This window comes from Elgaria multicarinata, chromosome 6, assembly GCF_023053635.1.
Source record: "Elgaria multicarinata webbii isolate HBS135686 ecotype San Diego chromosome 6, rElgMul1.1.pri, whole genome shotgun sequence".
Classification (NCBI taxonomy): Eukaryota; Metazoa; Chordata; class Lepidosauria; order Squamata; family Anguidae; genus Elgaria; species Elgaria multicarinata.
In genome coordinates, this window is record NC_086176.1 from 85842545 (window position 1) to 85861877 (window position 19333).

Sequence of the window (19333 nt, forward strand, 5' to 3'; positions counted from 1 at the left end):
GGGCTACTGGGCAAGCATTAGCCGTTAGTTCCTAATGGCTAATGCTGAATGATGTCACATAATTCCTTAGAAGTGTGTACACTTCTGTACACACTAGAAGTATGTACACATACAATGTGTACAGAATTCATTCCTGAGAATCAAGCCCCCACACCCCAACACCTCCATTTCTTAACAAGTTTCTAACCCCTGTGAGGATATCCTTGAAAGTATGTAGACTCTGGGCAATACTTGCAGAATTCTCAGGAACTAGAGGGGTGACTAAGAATTAGGGGTGTGCACGGACCCCCCGCTCCGCCCCACAGGCCGATCCAAAAATTTCGGATTGGCCCGCTCCGCGCCGCTCCACCCATACTCCGCTCCTCTTCGCCGCGGAGCTCCGGCTCCAAATCGGAGCTCCGCAGTGGAGGAGAGTGGTGCCAGGTAAGGCCGGGAGAGGAGGGCGGGGGGGGTTTACCGGGCCCTGCCGCTGTCGCCGCCCATGCGGCGACGGCAGCAGAGCCCGATAAGGGACCAAGGGGGAGGGGGGCCTTACCTGCCTCCGTCCGCGGTCCGTCGGCTTCTTCAATTGAGCCCGCGGTTCAACCAGGAAGTCTCCAGTTGCGTTGGAGAGCAATTCCCATCACTCCCAGCCAACGTGACCAATGTCATAGGCCTTTGGTTTGATCCAGCATACTACTTCTTATGTTCTAAAATAGTGGTTGTTGTGGACAGGACTTTACTGGTCTACAGAGCCTCCTTTTGCTCCCATGGAATTGCAGTCCATGGAACTGCTCCCATGGAACTGCAGCCAAAATTATGCAAAATAGAAAAATGTTGCAGCATACAATCACACCTTTAAACTGCTCGGTGCACAGTATACACAACCCATACAGTTCATTCTTTTTGCCATATCTTGTGGTGCAAACTAGCAAGGCACTAGAAGAAGCTTAGTTTAAAGCATGTGTATCTTGTGGGGTTCAGATGATTTCTTCACACAAATCAATCAGCAGTGCTTCATAGGTAGAAACGAGAGCCAAAAATGCCAGCTCCAATAGTCTAGAATAAACCCTAGGAAAGATCAATGCAGCTTTCCCCAGTCTTGGAGTGGGGGAGGGAACCAGAGCCTCCACCACCCAAATTGAACTAATGCAAAAAGTAGAATACCTTGTCTGCTGTCTCTAATCCTTGTAACAGAAACAACAACCTTAAGGGGATTAAAACAAGACTCCTGAGCATTCAATGCAAAAGACAAATTTCAGCAATGGAAACTCTTCTCATCCCTGCGAATCAAGCTGCACTTACCAAAATCCCATCTTATACACTTACAAAATCCTCCCTTGTTAAAACGTACAGGAGCTCTTCCTCCTTTGCATCTTGTCACCCTATACAGTTTGTGGAGTCCCTAAGGCCGTAGCTAGACCTAAGGTTTATCCCAGGATTGTCCTGGGGTCAAACCTGTTCATCTAAGTGCCACACAGGGCATCCAGCGCTCAGGCAGGGACGAACCCAGGATGATCCTGGGATAAACCTTAGGTTTAGCTACGGCCTAAGTCGAAGGCAAGGCATCAAAGCTTGCAAAAGTGTGCATCTCCTCACAAGTGTGTGCATGCAGGTGGGCACGGGCACACTCAGGAATACCAGAACAAAGTCTTGCAGGCCACTGTACACCCAGAGAGGGGTGGGATAAAAGAAGGCATGGACCAAGTTAATTTACTCCTCCACCTGACCCATTCATGGTAAACACAAAAATTAGCTGAAAAGAGCCTGAACAGAATTTATGACTTCCTGGCAACTTTCTTAGGTATGTATAAGAACTATGACACTACATCAGTATTGCCGCTTGCAAAATAACACATTAATGCCATTGTTTTATTTGATACTAGTCCAATTTCCTCCACTTGGGAATATTTTTTTTGTCCTATATCCAAGGACTCTTCCTAATTTTTCTCTGCACAATTGTTAATTATTCTACCCTCTTCCTTCCTAACACTGCTGGTACCTTTTTTTAAAAAAAAAAAAAAAAAAAAAGAACAAAGCCTAGAAAGCAAAAACAGCCACAATCATGACATGAAAAAGTAACAGAAAATCCAAACAACACTGGTAGATTTTCTTTAGATTGTCTGCTACAACCGCTTCAATAAAACCCAATATCAATCAGGCCTAGTCTGTTTTGTCAAGTGTTTCTAACATGTTGTTTTGGCAAAGAAAAAGACTTGTATGAAGGGCTAATGAGCAGGTGAACAGCCTAAAATAGCTATCCATCAAAGGCTGCAGTCTAATGCATGCATTGGATCGGACTGCAACAACAACGAATGTTAGAAGTTTTCAGATAACTTCTTGTTCTGCAGTTCCATATGTACCATTTGCCTCATGTGCAACATCGCTTTCCTAAAACCTGGTCTATAAACCAATACTCTTCCTGAAATAATTATACTGTTGATTATGCTGCCATGAAAAAGACTCTTTAACTTTCCTCAAACTAATAAAAACTACACCACAAAACAGAAAGCAAAGCGGGGAGGCATTCAAGGAAGTAAATTCAAACCTTAACAATGCAGTATAGGAGGCTGGGCACCCTCATGCAAGCTAGATGAGTGGAACAACCATCTGACCTGCGGTTTTTCCTCTTCATGTCATCACAGCATTTCCCACAAAAATGCAACAGGAACAAGGAAAGCAGTTTAGAAAGGTTTTCTGGTAGCCAATGTGGAGGCAAAGCTCCTTGTAACCCCCCCCCCCCCGGTATTATAACTTATGCGAGCAAGAGGAATGAATGCCGCTCTTGCGCGCGCGCGCACACACACAACACAAGGGGGAGGAGAGGTTATCACCAACACTGCAACAACAACAAAAACCTTCACTCCCAAGAACGAGTGCATATGGAGAAAGCTAACGGCTCTTTCCCAGCGACCCAACCATTAACGGGTCTCCAAACCGAACAATGCACTCGCTCCGGCTTTCATTTTCCGCACTGGAAAGCCACAGCAGGCGGCAAAGCAATAAAACGACTGGCAGATTTATCTGCCTGCTTCGTCGTTAGAGACAGATGGGATGGAAACAACTCCAGCAGCAGCAAACCCAGGAGTCCTGAGCAGGAACCAGGCTTGCACAGGTCTCTGTAGCTCAACTGCAAAGACATATATGTACCATCTGCCAAGTTTTGTGCCTTGGATTTGTTTTCCTTAGGCATGACCTTTCCAGCTTGGAGAGGGAAGGGTTAAAGAAAGACTAGGGTTGTTTGGGGGTTGTTGTTGTTGTTGTTTTGGGGAGTGTTGTTTTTAAAGACGCACGTTTCCCTTGGGTTGTTAGGCAGAAACTCCTTTGATCCCCCGCTGCCAAACCTGTTTGTGAGATCTCAGCTTTTCTCTGCAGCTGTTTCCAGGACGCTGCAGCACGTAATGAGCCCAAGAACTGCTGCATATTATCCTCGTTGTATTTTCTCTCCCACACCCACACGGTCAAACAAATACCCGGAAGGCTAGAATTCGGGACGATCAAGCTAAAACTTTTTAAGGCTGCGAGCCTCGAGTGTAGGTCCTTGGAAATAAATCCCTCTGAAATCAACCCTAAAATTGGCTCCCGAGGTGTGTGTGTGTGTGTGTGTGTGTGTGTGTGTGTGTGTGTGTGTGTGTGTGTGTGTCTTAAAACAAGACACAGACACACAGAGGACACTTTTTCATATTCTAGATATCAGGCAGACCACACAGCAACAGCTGAGCTTCCCTCCAGACCAGACAGAGTAATGAGTATCCCGCCTCGCCCCCCCCTCAAAAAACTTACTTTCTATTTTATCACATCCAAAGTTGATAAGCACATGGAGGGAAGTTTGAAAACCCGCCAGCATTCCCACCGCCTCCCTCCTCGCCAGCCTCTCTCCAAGCAATGAATGGAAAGCAATCCCACAACTGTTTTTCTTCCCACCCCCACGACTTACCCGCGGTCCCCGGGTGCTGTGGCTGCTACTTTGGAGATTTCCCCCGACTAGTACAACCCCCCCCCCCGTGCCAGGAAGGAAGCGCGCGTGCTTGGGAGCCCTCCCCACCTCGGCCTTCTTTTGCCACCTCGGCTCCGGCGTCCCCTCCCCCAAGCCTCACCGTAGCCAGTCCTGAAGGAGCAGAGAAGGACCTTCCCTGCCTTGCTACGACTTCCCGCGGGAGGGAAGGAGCGGTGTGTGAAGCGAGGCTGCCTTGCTCCGCTCTGCCTTGCCCTGCCTTGCCCTGGACCAGCCCACTCAGCACTGACGTCCCCCCGCCTGCAGCCTTCCCCTTCTTCCCTCCCAAACCCGCCAGATTAAAGGGGATAGGGAGCGGCGGCGGCGGCGGCGGCAAAGGATAGAAGGCGATAGGGGTGCGCTACGGAGCGAGATGGGGAATTTCACCCACTGAAGGAATAGGACGTCTATGAGGGGGGAAAGGAGAGGCGGGAGGCGGTGCCCAAGTCCCACGGCAGCGTAAAACGAGGGCGCATTGAGACGGAGGGCAAAGAAAGAGGAATGGGGAGCAAGTGCCAAGGGATGGGGCGCCTGGGAGTTTTCAAGATTGGAGAGGACTAGTGTAATCAGTGGAGGCTGGTGGCTCCGATGTCAGTAGGGCTATGAATCCGCTCTGGAGTCCAGTTAGAACCAGTCAGAACTCTAAAAGAGCTATCCAAGGTGCTGAACCCCGGGATTTGAGATTGGGTTCAGCACGTCGGATAGCTCCTTTGGAGTTCTGGCTGCAACCCCGAGTGAATTCTCAGCCCTACTGACATCAGAGCCACCAGCCTCCACTGGTTCTAATTTCTGTCCGTCTACACGCACACATTCACTTCACGACAGTGTCCTGAAGTAAAACGAACAAACAGCCCCAGGGATAGTGAGGGACAGAGTTGCCTGGTGAAGGAGTGGCGCGGGGAGGTGGAGAAGCGCCGCGGGGTTCCTAAAGGAAACGGTCGGCTTCCTGAAGTAAAAGCGTGGGCAGCCGTTTGAGAAGAGGCTAGGAAGATTTTGAGGGTTGTATAGATATAAGGGTCCCAACCCCACCCCGGGAGACGGAGGGTGCTCACTTTTTATGTGTTTATCAAGGCATGAGGAAAGGTGAGGGAGAAGAGCAGAAATGGAAACAATTCTTTAAGGAGAATTTTTAAAATATAAAAATGGAGGGCAAGAGGGTAAAGGATGGACGAGTGATGAGGTAATGAAGAGGAATTTTTTCCCCGGGAGAGAGATTTCTTGAGACTATAAGAGAGTTGTGGGCGGAAGAACGGAAAAAATGAGGAGGAGAGGATTGTTGTTGGAGGGCAGAAGAAACCGGGCACGGGGATTCCTCCTGTAAGGCTGTGGGAGAGAGGCGCTCCTGCTGCCTCTCCACGTAGAAGGAAAATACTTTTATCCAAGGAAACAGTCATGTGAAGGAGCAGCCGCCAGGCTCCTGCCTCGGAGCGCTGCAGCGGAGGCTCGCCTCAAATCAGGCTGCCCCGCGCTGCAGCCGGCCAAGGCAGAGCGTCCCAAGAGGCGCAGGACGAGGTCAGCCGCTGTGTGTCGATGGGAGGGAGGCCCCACGGCTCCAGCAGCGGGCAGGGAGGAGTGAGCGTGGCAGACACAATAAAGGGTTCATGCGTAGAGCAAAGCGCTGCCGGGAGGGCGGAGAGGAGGAGGAGGAGGAGGAGGAGGAGGAAGCCCCGCATGCCGCAGGGGTTACGGGACTCTCAGAGTCGGTCTTTCTGCTACTCATTATGAGCGTGATGATGAGAGGAAGGAACGTGGGCAGACCAGCCGAAGCAACGGAAGAGTCACGACAGAGCTGGCCTGTGGGGGAAACCCAGGACTGGGCAAGGAAAAAGACTGCTCCGGTAGCTAGGGAGTTCCCGGCAGCCCTAGCTACTTTTTGGCTGTGTGTGTGTGTGTGTGTGTGTGTGTGTGTGTGTGTGTGTGTGTGTGAGAGAGAGAGAGAGAGAGAGAGAGAGAGAGAGAGAGAGAGAGAGGTTAATGGTACTGCTTAAATGCCTCCTTGCCAAAAACACTGTTAAGTACCGAACGAAGAGAATTTCCTGGAACTGAATGCAAAGCTGAAAAGCATCCTTGGCATAGAGAAGGATTCCAGTCCAGGTAGGCAGCTGCCTGTCTCATCAACAACCAGGCACGAGGAGTTTCTGTAGCTCAAAGAGAATGGTTGTCATTTAAAGAAGAAAAAACGATAACTCAACTCCTGTTCATTTCGTCTGTGTGTGTGATTTCCTGTTGCTTAATTTCTTCTATCAGATTGTAATTATTTGTTTATTTATGATATTTGTATACCACTCTACATCCAAAGATTTCAGTGAACAGTAGAATAAAAATGCCATGTTAAAATAATAGTGTGTGTTTTTAAAGAAACACAGTTCTGATAAAAACGAGTTTTGATAAACCATGGCCAGTCACTCAAGGAATGCTTCCTGAAATAACAATGTTTCCTGAAATAATAATGTTGGCTCCTGCCATAGAAAGGGGGCCAACCACACTGAAGGCTCTTCTCCAGTAGACTCCAATAGGGCCATATGGAACCACCAGGAGCATGCCCTGTGATGAGCTCAGTGACCATTGCAGGTTGGTAAAGGAGAAGGTGCTCTCTCAGGTGTCCTGGTCCCAAGTTATTTAGGGCACTAGTACTAAAATCTTAAACATGCCCCAGTAGTGAATAAGCTATTCAGTGCAGTTCCCTCAATGATATTTAGTGCATTTTCTTGTGCACCGTACTTAAACATTATAAGTCACCTGGAGTCCACCCTGTTGGAGTAGAAAGGTAGGGAAGAAGTCTCACAAAGAAAAACATAAATCAATTATGCATATGTGTAGGTGTGTCTATAACCAGTCTTAATTTATGGGATCAGGACCAGCCCAACTGATTTTGCCATCTAAGGCAGAGCAGTAAGGGATGCCTTACTGCCACTGCTCCCAACACCCTGCACCACTGACAGCCAGTCCACTACCTAGCCAGATGCTACAACCACTGCCCAGCCAAATGCCAAGTGGCAGGCACTGAACTGGTCTGGACAGTAGCTGAAACACCCGATGTAGCAATAGCCACCCAAAATCTTTTCCAAAGTCTCATGAAATGTCACCAAGCTTGTGGTGATGTGCAAGACTTTGTGGCTTATATAAAGCCTCACCCCTCATGGTCTGGCCTTGGTTTAAGAGCAGCTGCTGTCTGGTCTGGTGCTCCAGCTGCTGACTGGGCAGCTGCTGTCATTGACTTTAATTTGAAGTGCACCAGTAGCTGCTCAGTACTCCACCATATGCCACACCCACAACATGTCCTGGTTTTGCCTGCTCCAGCTGAATTTTTCCAATGGTGTATTTGAGGAGTTTTCTGACAGAACTGTAATCTTGCTAGCATAATTCTATCTACATTGGTAAAAGAAGAGACCTGGTCACCCTACCTTCCTGCTGGATCCTAATGTCACTCAACCAGTAGATCTCGGCCATAGGGTTGTGTTGGCTGCAGACTGAAACTCACTAAAATTAGAAATAGGCAGAGTAATATTTGCTACTACAATACAATAAATTGTACATGACATAGTAACATAGCTATTTCTGCCACCTCTGCGTCCTGTGCTTATTTCAATTTACAGAATGGATTCGTTAGTAATTTATATGCAACACACTTGCTATGTTTTGGAGATCAGGAGCAAAGCAAGATCTATATTCAGTTTTATGTATTTTATATGTTATTGTTGTTCCCCACCTCGATCAGGATGGAGAGGCGGGTAAGAAATAATAATAATTATAATTATAATTATAATTATAATTTGAATTACATTCCCTTTGCAGGGAAAGTTTCTTCAAAGTGTCCCAGGACAAACCAGCTTTGGATGTTCAGGTAGTGGCTGGGGCCAAAGGTGCTTTTGCCCAGCTTTAGTTGGTGTGTCAACTGCATCCATTATTGGGGAGATGTACCCTGGCCATAATGACACACATACCAAAATTAATTTAGGAATGAATCTTTGCAATGTGTTTTACATGGGTTTAGGAGAAGTGTCTCCAGATACTTGAGCTGATTCAGAATATGACAGTCAGGATGCCATTGGGTGTTCACCCAGTGAAATCTTATATCTATCTTTCAGTATTTTCTGTGCACAATTAATTTCCTTTAAAGCCCTAAATGGCTTGGCCATACCATGGCCTCCTATAGCAGCCTATTTAGTCCATGTGATTTAATGTGGATGCTCTTTTGTGTCCCAATGGTGACCAGGACATGGCTTGTTGGGATGGAGAGAGGGCCTTCTCTGGTGTCCAGTGATGTAGTGATAAATTTTGAAGTGTAGGCACTCATCATAAGGGTCTTCATCATAGCCACTCTCCATATCCATCTCATCAAACCAGTTCTATCAGTTTTCATCTCCACCAGGTCTTTTGTAAAGCTAATGGGCTTTAATTGCCCATTCAAGACCAAGACACCCTAAAATATTTTGCATTACATTACAGCAGAGAACAATACATTGCTGTTGGGAAAATTAATTTCCCCCCAGATACTGTCAGGAAGACAGCTAAACTCAGAGGGAATAGGGAATTCTGGATAGTGTGGCAGATGACGTCAGCATTCCAGGAAGAGGGACTTTTCTGCTGTGGCACCCCGGCTGTGGAATGTGTTCCCTAAAGAGGTTTACCTAGCACCTACATTTACTCTTTCTGGAACTTTCTGGCACTTTTTTATTTTTCCAGTATTTTAGCAATTTACTATCCTGGTCTTTTAACTCTTCTATTTTAACTCCACATTTTAAATCTGTATTTTAAATCTCTGCACTGCTGCTTGGTTTCATTCAGGCCATACTTTGTATTGTGATTTTATATTGTGGTTTTAAGCTTTCATATTATATTTTATGCTGTACTTATGGTTTTAACTTTTGTGAACCGCCCAGAAAGCTTCCTGCTAATAAAAAACGTGCTGACACTGCACCCTACGAACCTTGGCACCACTGCATGCCTACATTGTGGAAGCCATTACCTCAGGAGGTTCATTTGGCTCTTTCTCTCATTGCTTTTTGCCACCTGCCCAAGTGTTATTTTATTCTGACAGGCATTAGACCAGCCAAGATGAGGATTCTTTGTGGCTGCCCTAGGTATTTAGATTGGTTTTAACCTGCTGCACTGTCTCTGTTTTTACCACTGTTTATTTATTATGGTTTATTGTTTAATTACCGTTAGGTTTACCGGTTTTTAAACTGTTGTAAGCCACTCTACACACTGCAAATGCAGTGGAAGGGAGGGATAGAAATATTTTTAATAATACATTTCAGGTTTTTTAAATTAATCCCACATGTGTAGTGGGCATCACTTGGCCATCTCCTTGGGCCTCTTATTTCTAGCATTATGATCCTTTGAACTATTTGAACTCATATTTTGAGTTTCCACCAGTACATTTATCCAATAAAGAACTGTGGTGCTTCCAAATGGAGAGCTCCTAGCACTAATAGTCAAAAGGTATTCTGCAGCTATTCCCTTTCAATTACCTTAACAGATATTTTTTTCTGATAAGAAAAATGTTGGAAGAAGCAGTGGGAAAACACAGGAGCACTGCTGAGTGCTGGACCAAACTGTAAAATTCCATGAATAAGGCAGGGTGTTTGCCCAATAAAAAAAACCCATCTGAAAGCACCCCTAGACTTGGGGGAAAATTGGGAAAGGTGTTTGTACTTCAGTCTCTTCCCAGCTGCAATAGGAAAGATCAAAGAGTTACAGTTAGGGTCTCCATAACAGAGAGGAAGAGAAGGCATCTCACCTTTCCTAATAGACAGCAGTGCTAGAGTGAATGGTACAACAGCTACATACAATGCTACTCCCCCTATTTCTACTTTCTCTGTTGCATTTGGATGTCAACAAACTTGATAACTGAAGAGGGAAGAAAACCAGACACAAAAGTACTGCCTCACTCCTGAACTTGCAGACAATTCTAGAAGATATCAATGGCACTGCCCCTGAAGACCACCTAGAGGCTGCAGCAGTGTGCTTAATGTTTGTGCATGAGCTGCATTGTTTCCTGTAAACTTTAAATAAATAAAAGCTCTTCGCAAATACCACCCTTCAAAGCATGGGTAAAACTATTCCTCCCCCTCCCAACAATAAGTTTGCAAGTCATCTTCCCCCATCCTTATTTTTGCCTTTGTTTAACTCAGGCCTCATCTACACCAAGCAGGATATTGCAGTATGAAAGCAGTATATAAAAGGCAGGAGTCACACCAAGCAGGATATTGCACTATGGAAGTGGTATATGCTATGTGCCAATGGGCCCCAACAGTTGTCAGTGCACTTCAATACCACTATAAAGCAGTAGTGTGGCTCCTGCCTTTTATATACCGCTTTCATACCACTTTCATACTGCAATATCCTGCTTGGTGTAGATGAGGCCTCAGAGAGCATTGCCTATCAGCACTAACAGCAATATTAATGTAAAGCAGTTGAAAATATTTGTTGGGAAACAGAATCTGAGAAAGTTATGAAAGCTATCCATCTATATATGCTAAAGCAAGATAATTTGTGTTCTCAATAATTATATACTGTGGCTGCAATCCTATACACACTTTCCTGGGAGTAAACCCCATGGAAAACCCATAGGACTTATTTCTGAGTAGACACGCATAAGGATTGTGCTGTAAGTTATTAATTAGAACTGGACCAATAGGAATTAAAGAAAGCCTTGGAAATTACATTACAAAGATATCATGTTGAACATTTTAGCTTCAGTTTTTTCTGTTGCATACTTTGGTGCAATGGGATGTGCTATAACATTTGCCAAATGCTTCCCAATATGATTTAATTTAACTGCATCACTTATCTACAGAGTATTATGAAGTTGCAAAATGGAAACTAAATATCCTGGCTCCTCTCAAGGCCATTTCTGATAGATTGTCTTTCTCTGAAAGTGAAATACCCATGAAGGAACATGTGTGTGTGTGTGTGTGTGTGTGTGTATGAGAGAGAGGGGGAGGGGCAAATGCTACATTAGATTTAAAAAATCCATATATATTTTGCAGAAAGGATCTGTGAGCAGAAAATTAAATTCTTACCCACTTTAGCTATATCATGTGAAATAGTCAAAACAGCAAGGAGTTTTTAAATACCCCATAGTAACAGTGTCCACAGTTTATCAGTTGACTTGGTGTCATGATAATCCAAGCAAGAGCATTTAACTTTGACTACTATGTGCTCTTATGTTGTTTTTCTGCATAAGACCTACAGCAAATAGGAACACAATCCTTATCTGTACAGATACAGAGGCATGCAATGGAAGGGATCATCACCAGACTGGATTGACACTCCTCCCTGGCTGGCATTTGGTACTTCACAAACTGCAGCATGCCAGACATTACTTTCAACAGGCAGCCTGTGAGTACCCCCCATAGACCTCCCACACCATCACCCACAACTTATTCTTACCCAGAGTAAGATACAAATTGAACTATTAACAACAACTGAACTGAGAAATTACACAGATAATGCTGCTTAGAGCTACATATTCTACCTGCATGAATGTGACTTCTATAATTAACTTGCATAATTTCCAGATGGGTAGCTATGTTAATCTGCTATAGCAAAACCAACAAAGTATCTTGTGGTATTTTAAAAATGAACAATGGAGTTCATGAAAGAGTATGCCATACTAAATGTGTTAGTCTTTAAGGCACCATAAGACTTTTTATTGTTTCTCAAAGTATAGCTTGATATTCATGTTAACCTGTTCTCTGGGTTTTATATGAATATTGCCTTGTTTCATTGAAATCATTGTTTTATAGAAAATTGCTGAAAACTTCACTTTGGACACAAACAGTAGATATGAGCAAGTCAATCCCCAAATAGGAGATATAATAACAAAGTGGCTAAATTTTGTGCTGCTGCAATTGCTTGTCGGCGTGGGATAATAAATATCAGACAATGTTTTTACTTGCTAAATCTGGTATTTTTATGAGTCTGACATGTGCATTTTTAAAAATCTGCTTATTCAATTTTACTTTTTTACTTTTAATCAACTGTAACTTCTTTTATATCATTGTATTCACAGTGCTATTCTTTGCTGGTCTTGTGACTGTAATAAACTACTACTATTATGTTAACTTGTTAGTACATGAAAAAAAATCCAAAATTAATCCTGTTAACTGTCTTGTTATAAAGCCATACATGTATAAACCAACTGAGTGTAAATGGTGATAAATTTTGACTGCCCTTTAAATGTACTGGCCTAGGTAGTTCACCATTTGAATTTCAGTAATGTACAATGTGAACAAGCAGCATAATTATGCATGCAGCCCAGTTTCTCCTTCTTTCCATGAGTGAGTAAACAAACCAGGAAGGGGATAATGTTCCACCTGAACCCAATATTATGGTTTATTGTGCCCAAATTAGCCAGATTTATAAGCTAAGAAGAAAACCTGATTAAAACCTGGCTTATGAGCTGGGCTTGTTTGGGCTCAATAAACCATAATCTTCGATTCAGATGTAACATAAAGCTAACCTCTACCTGGTTTGTTTCCCCACTTATGCAAAGAGAGGAGCAAAGCAGAAGCAAATGGGTTTTATGCAATAGCACACTAATCTTTGATATTCTGGTTTATTAAACCAAGATTCTTAACTTAGTGTTATGGATGAAAATAGCTGTCAGAATTCCTTCCTATGATCTACATCCCCTGAGCAACTCCTTAAGCATCTCTGCCTCCTTAAGAATCCCATCTTCCTTCTTTTGCCTTTCCCTTTCCAGTAATGTGGGGTTTAGGCTGTAGGCATGGGATGAGTGGCACTCCAGACACTTGTGACTTAACACAATAGTTTGCTACTATATTAAAACAACCAAATTACAATAAAGGTATTTATTACAATAAAGGTATGAGTGATATAAAAGGCATTAAAAGAAAATAAAAGTTGCAGAAGTGCAAGTTCTTTTATCCTAAGCTGCACCTAGACTTCTTCAAGCTGCTTCTTTCTGCTATTTCTTTATGCTCTGGTCTTCCCTGGCTCTGATATCCCCTAGCTCTCTCACTCTTTTGTACTCTCCTCCCCCAAAACAGAAAGTCCTGTTTCCACTTTGAATAAATGACCAGGAGATTAAACTTAACTGGAGAAATTAAGCAGCCCCTCCCAGGGATACCCCCTCCCAACAGAAAAATCCCAAGCCTCTAAGGCTTGACTTTATTACCTTGCCTTAGTAGGCCTCAAACCTTAGGAGTCTTCAAACATTTGTGTTCCAGCCTGTTTTATTGCCCCTGCCCTTAATTTCCCAGTAAACGAGAGGGCTGAACAGGGTTTAAAAGTAGAAGAAGATACTTAGGAGCAGGGCCACCCCTCCCATGAAGTGGGAGAATTCCCCATCTCAGGTGGCAGATCTGCAAGGGTGGCAGATCATGTACACACACACACACACACTGCCAGGATAGCTCCCCATTCCCCACTTGAAGAAGGAATACCACCCGTATGCCACTTTACCAATAAAGGTAGGGAAAGGAAGTAGCGAGGTTAAAACAAAAAACACAACTCAAACAACAAGAAGATATATTGCTATTTTTGCCATACCAAGGAGGAACCTAAGTTTTCTGGTAAACTAGTTTTAGCAGGGCCAGTGTCAGGAATGGGCCCTTACCTGGCCATCAAAGCCTTCTCCTCCTGCTGCTGTGCTCCTTTTATCATTGGCGCTTGTTTGTCTCCTTTTCTGTTTTCTCCCTCTAGGCTAGAGAGAAAGGACAAGTGAGTTACAGGGACAAGGAGAAGGAACCCACCCAGAACCCACTGGGAGCTGCAACCCTATCCCCCACCCCACCAAATTTGGTGGTGACAAAAACAAACAAACCCTGAATTTCTGCTTTAAAACAAGATGCACAGAGAGCACACACTTTGCTTAATGCACAATGCACAATTTAGCTGCTGGAAATCCCACGGGAGCACTATTCTGCATTAAAACATTCTGTGCTTGCCTTGTTTCAAAGCAGAGGTGCACCTTTTTTTCTTGATGTAACCACATGCTGTCAAAAACTGTCAGCAATTCAGAGGCACAGCAGTGGCAATTTGGAGGCAGCAGGGGCCACACACACAAAAGGTGCCGCTCTGGGGCAGCCTGTTGCCCACCACCACTGCTCTAGGCAACTATGGAAATGGGCCAGTGGCTGAAAGGGTGGGTGACAGCAAGCCAACAGGGGAGCCCATTGAGAGCATCTTGTCTAAGCTTTCCCCCCTTCACACATACACCTCAAAAACATGGAACTGACACTGGTTTTCAGGTTTTGCTCTACAAATATAAGGGCTACAAACTTTTCACCCCAAATGAAATCTTACACTATCATCCAGCCCGATCCTATGTCTATTTACTCAGACATAAGCCCTGAAGGGTTCAATGGAGCTTACTCCCAGCTATATTTGCATAGGATGTCAGCCCAACTTTCTTACTTTACTTCTATGACTGCATATGGATGTTTTGTTATGATAGTACGTGAACAAAGTTCACTGCCAAAATAAATAATTTACTGGTATCCTTCACACAATCTAAACTACTGAAATACATTTACAATGAGGAAATTCAGGCAGAATTAGCTCATGCAAAGGTCAAAATGTCAAGCAAAATGAAGTTTGGGGCAACTTTTAAATAACAAGTCTAAGGAGATTTGCATCATTATAGTTTAGCAAGTTAGTATTGTTTCAGCTTTGGCTGAATTTGAGTTGATTTTCCAACTCTAATAATTGGAGATATTAACGTTATTTTTACGTATTGTTTGCTGATTACGTTGTTTTCACTTCTAAAACTTTCCATAGATTAATCAGGAAAAAAAATACTGAGCAGGGCCTATGAATATACTACTAACCATGTATAGGCAGACAATAAAGGATATCATAAAGTGCTACAAAAAATCCTCTCGGATCCAAATAATAAAACAATGTATAATTTACCAGGCTTATCCACATTATTTGGCTGAAAATAAAGGACTGAATTGGAAAAAGAACAATGATTGGAAACTATTTTAGACTTCTTGGAGAAGGTACAGTGTCTGTACAAAGACCATAAATGCCTTCAAAAGGTTTGCACACCAGTTCTAAAAATATTACTTGGAAATAGTCTCAGTGAGATCATTCCCCATTCCTCAATTTATTAAGAAGATATGAAGAATCCCAACTCCAGGCACTATATGGGATGTATAAGAATATGAAGCCACCTACTTAAGGAAGGCTTCCAGAGTCAAACAATAAACTTTTTTAAAGTATTGCAAAATACTATTACTGCTGTTGCTACTTCCAAAAGCTGTTAATGACTTTACGTAATTCCTGAGATTAAAGCTTCAATTCAATCCATGCACTCCCAAAGAATAAATATTCCACTATGAAAGCAGTCTATAAAAAGCAGGAGCCACACTACCGCTTTATAGTGATATTGAAGTGCACTGCAGGATCTACATTACTGCTTCATAGTGGTAATGAACTGTACTGACAACTGTTGGGGTCCATTACACATCTACACCAAGCAGGATACAACACTGAAAGTGGTATGAAAGCGGTATATGGTATGTGTCATGGGTCCCAACAGTTGTCAGTGCACTTCAATACCATTATAAAGCAGTAGTGTGGCTCCTGCCTTTTATATACTACTTTCATACCACTTTCATAGTGGAATATCTGCATGGCGTAGATGAGCCCAAAGTGATTGGTTTGAAAACCAAGGCTATTCCTGCTTGGCTATATGGTTCTCTTGGAGGCCTGAGGCATATCTTTCAGTTTAACCTACTACTTAAAAAAGTTGAACAAGCTCTTTGGAAGAATGGTGGTACACAAAGAAATAAATATTTCTGCCAAATTAAATACGGAGCATTAGTACAAGGACACTGAATTGTAAATTGCTACTGTGGTTAGGAATTGTTGTGATGAATAAAACAAAACTCAGAAGAAAATTAAACATGGGTGAAAGAGCATTACAAGGGGGAAAGCCCTTTGTAAATGGAGATCTGCCATTTTAATTCAACAAATTTGGGTTTAATTTTGCTTAATGTAGCTTCCACAAGTACACCCTTTGATTCCCCCCCCCTTCTCAGTAGAATTTATCTTCCTTACTCCCCTACCCTCATGATTGCAGCCTGCTTCTCTTGACTTAAAAAAATCTGCTGGTTTTTAAAACTTAATTGCAATGATTTCCAATTACAACAATTACTGCTTAATTCAGTGGTCTTGTGGTAATGCTCTTTACTTCAACACAGTTTATATTACTGAGAGAGGACTATAAAGTAGTATATAATTCACTGAGAACTGGTTCAGCATAGTGGTGAACCGACTGAAAAAACCCACTTTGTGAAAATTAATTGTTCTGGTGAGAGTAATCATATCAGTTGAAATATAGAATTGTCAAAAATGAACTGGCTTATCATTTTTGTTCATCATGCACTCTAGGCAGTTTTGAAAGTAGCCACACGAGAGGACACTGGATAATCTTGACTGTGTGAAATCTATCTAGCCAACACCCTCAGAATTATGTCTCTCTGTGTTGTTATAAGTCACCCTTTCACTCAAGAGAAAGCAATGGTATAACAAGGACAGTGTCACATTTTATTTACCACTCTTGTGAAATGTTCATAATAACATTATGTACGCCAGATTTCAGTTTTCCACAAAAGATAAATGAAAAGGACAAGCCTCTATAATACTTTAAAACTTGAAAGCTTTAGAAGTGTTCACATCTTCAACAATGTCAACATTGATGGATGAATAAAGTGGAATAATTCTAAGGTAAACAATTCCTAGAAATAGTACTAGACTATTTCCTTTTACACATTTGGTAACACAGCCAATAAGATAGAAGACAATTTGGACTTATTCCTAGGAAATGACTCATTCATGAAAAAATAAGCTAATAGCAGGAGAACATATTTGGGTTGAATTTTGGACTGTGCACATGAGATGATAGCATACTTTGAGTGTGTATTACTTTGCCCAAGTAGGTCATGACATTGTTTAGACAGTTACGTTTTCTCTCTGACGCATAGATATTTTCAATATACAGTGATAGAAACATCAGTTTACAACTGTGTGTATGAGCCTCAGCGTTGCTTTTGTCAGTATATCAAACTGAAATGTTTCAGTGCTCAGCCTCATTTCTCTGAATGTCATGATGGATATTCACATTACGTTCACATTATGCTGTTATGCTGTTTACATAGTTTGAGAGCTGCTTCATCTATTCCTTGAACAGCATGGGAGCTAATTCCATGTGGCTGGATCTCACGCCATTTCGGCGTTAGGGGGAACTGAATGGGTTGGATGAGTGACATGGCTCCTTCCCATGTTAGTATCATTTCATACAAGAGAAATGATGTACTTTGTGTGGGAAAGAATTACTGTAGTCTTTAGACAAGTCCAGGACAGGCACTGCTGTGGGTCCTGAGAGGTTAATGGCAAAGCTGATGACGGCTTTAGAAGAGTTTGCTTACAGCTTGGAGTGCTGAGCCTATCAGATGTATATCTGGTCTTATCACTGAGAGCTTTTCAGTGGTTTTTGGGAATAGCAGCAGGACTCACATCATGGAATTGGCTGCATAAACACTTGGTCAAGCTATAACCCAGGGCCCAATACAGCACATAGACTAACGTAAGCCCACTGATTTAAATTCAGTTGAATTGCGATGTAGGAGAGCTGGAATCAGGATGCATGACTTTTATATCAGGATTCAAAAGCATGGCTTATGCCATGGCATATTCTTGCCAAAGCAATTGCTTTCTACTTGAAGATAGCTGCAAGACTAACCCTTATCTATCCGTAGCACTCTCCAGTGTAATAATGGACCATGCATTTTATTTCAGTATGATTCAGATTCTAAATAAGTCTGCTGAAAGTTTAAACATGGCAAGATATTCATAGCATACATTGCAACTTAATGGAGTCCCCCCCCCCCCCGCTGAGCAGGATCAGATTAATAATTTCACATGAATAAATTGTACAGACAGTCAATGGCATATAGAAAGTATTTCTAAAATAGGAGAATGGTTCTTTACAAGTGCATACTCTTTTCTCCATTTAACGTTGGGGTTAAAAGCGGATCCAGGAACTGGAAGTGGTGATGGTCACTGCTACAGCTCATAGTTGACCTACATACCTTCTTTGGTTACCTCCAGATTGGACTTTTGCAACGCCTTCTATTTGGGGATGCCTTCAAGGACTGTTTGGAAACTACAGCTTGTTCAGAATGATGCTGCCAGTGCCAGGCTGTTGGGAGAGCCCCATTATTTTGGAGCATATTTAATCTGCACCAGCTCCTAGCATGCTTTGGAACCTAATTGAAAGTGCTGGTTATTGTTTCCTTTTTGAGTTAGGTCCAGGGCTACCTGAAAGAAACCTGTTCTCGCATGGTTTTGTAAGCCTATGCGGCAGGGTCTTGCTATTTACTGTTTTACTCTGTACAGCACCATGTACATTGATGGTGCTATATAAATAAATAAATAATAATAATAATATGGGGAGGCTCTGCTTCACATCTCGCCATTGCCTGAGGTGTGTGATTGGTAGGATTCAAGACAGGGTCTCCTCAGTGGTGGTGACTAAGACTCTAGAACAACCTTTCCAAACCTGCTTTTAGTATGTTATTTATTTGTTTTTAATGGCTTGGATCCAGCATCTTCATTCCACCAGTGGAAGGCACAGGCAATCTCCAAGGCCAACCCACCTTCCAAGGACCCCTCACAGTGAGGCATTTGGGTTGTTGCCAGGCAGGATATCTGGAGAACTTCACTGGTCACTTTTCTGCTACAGAATTTGCTGTAACAGGGTAACAGCTTGTAGGGCTTCCCAGTGAACCTACTCCACCCCATGCCTAACACTGAGGGGGTCTCACTTGGTGTGGCTCTCTGGAGTGCACAGCAGGCTAATGTCTTGCTCCAAAAGCCCCTCAAAGCTAGGGATTGCTGCATTAGGCATAGTCCTCCTGGTAGCACAGGAGGGTGCAGTTGGAGCTCCTGCCATTGGCTAGGAGGACCCACGGTGCTCCTGCTGCCATTGCCACCACCACCACCACTGGGCCTCAATCAGTATCACAACCTTCAGGGGGTCATTTGCCCAACCTCCAAGAACTTGGTACCCAAAGCAGCCATCCTAGTCGCCCCCTCCCCCAGAGATGGCCCTGCAGCTCAGTATTGTCTACTAGCCTGACTAGTAGTATGTCTCCTGGGTTACAGACAGGGGTCTTTCCCAACCATCCCTGGAGATGCCAGGGACTGAACCTGGGACTTTCTAAGTGCAAAGCATGTGCCAGTAGAGCCTGGTGGTTCCAAATTTCAGTGTGGCAGAGAGAACCCGCTCTAGGTTTCAGCCAGAACTCTAATGGAGCTATCCAAAGTGCTGAACTAAGTTTGGGGATAGAGTTCAGCACTTTGGATAGCTCCTTTAGA

General features: G+C 43.3%; 1 protein-coding gene across 1 annotated transcript in view; it reads right to left on the reverse strand.

The window, feature by feature from the left end:
* AP3B1 (adaptor related protein complex 3 subunit beta 1) overlaps positions 1 to 6698 on the reverse strand; it is a 354279-nt gene extending 347581 nt beyond the window's left edge. The window contains exon 1 of the mRNA XM_063127965.1: positions 6688 to 6698. The gene's annotated coding sequence lies outside the window, so the exon portion shown is untranslated. The remainder of the gene's footprint in view (positions 1 to 6687) is intronic.
* Positions 6699 to 19333: the final 12635 nt, after the last annotated feature.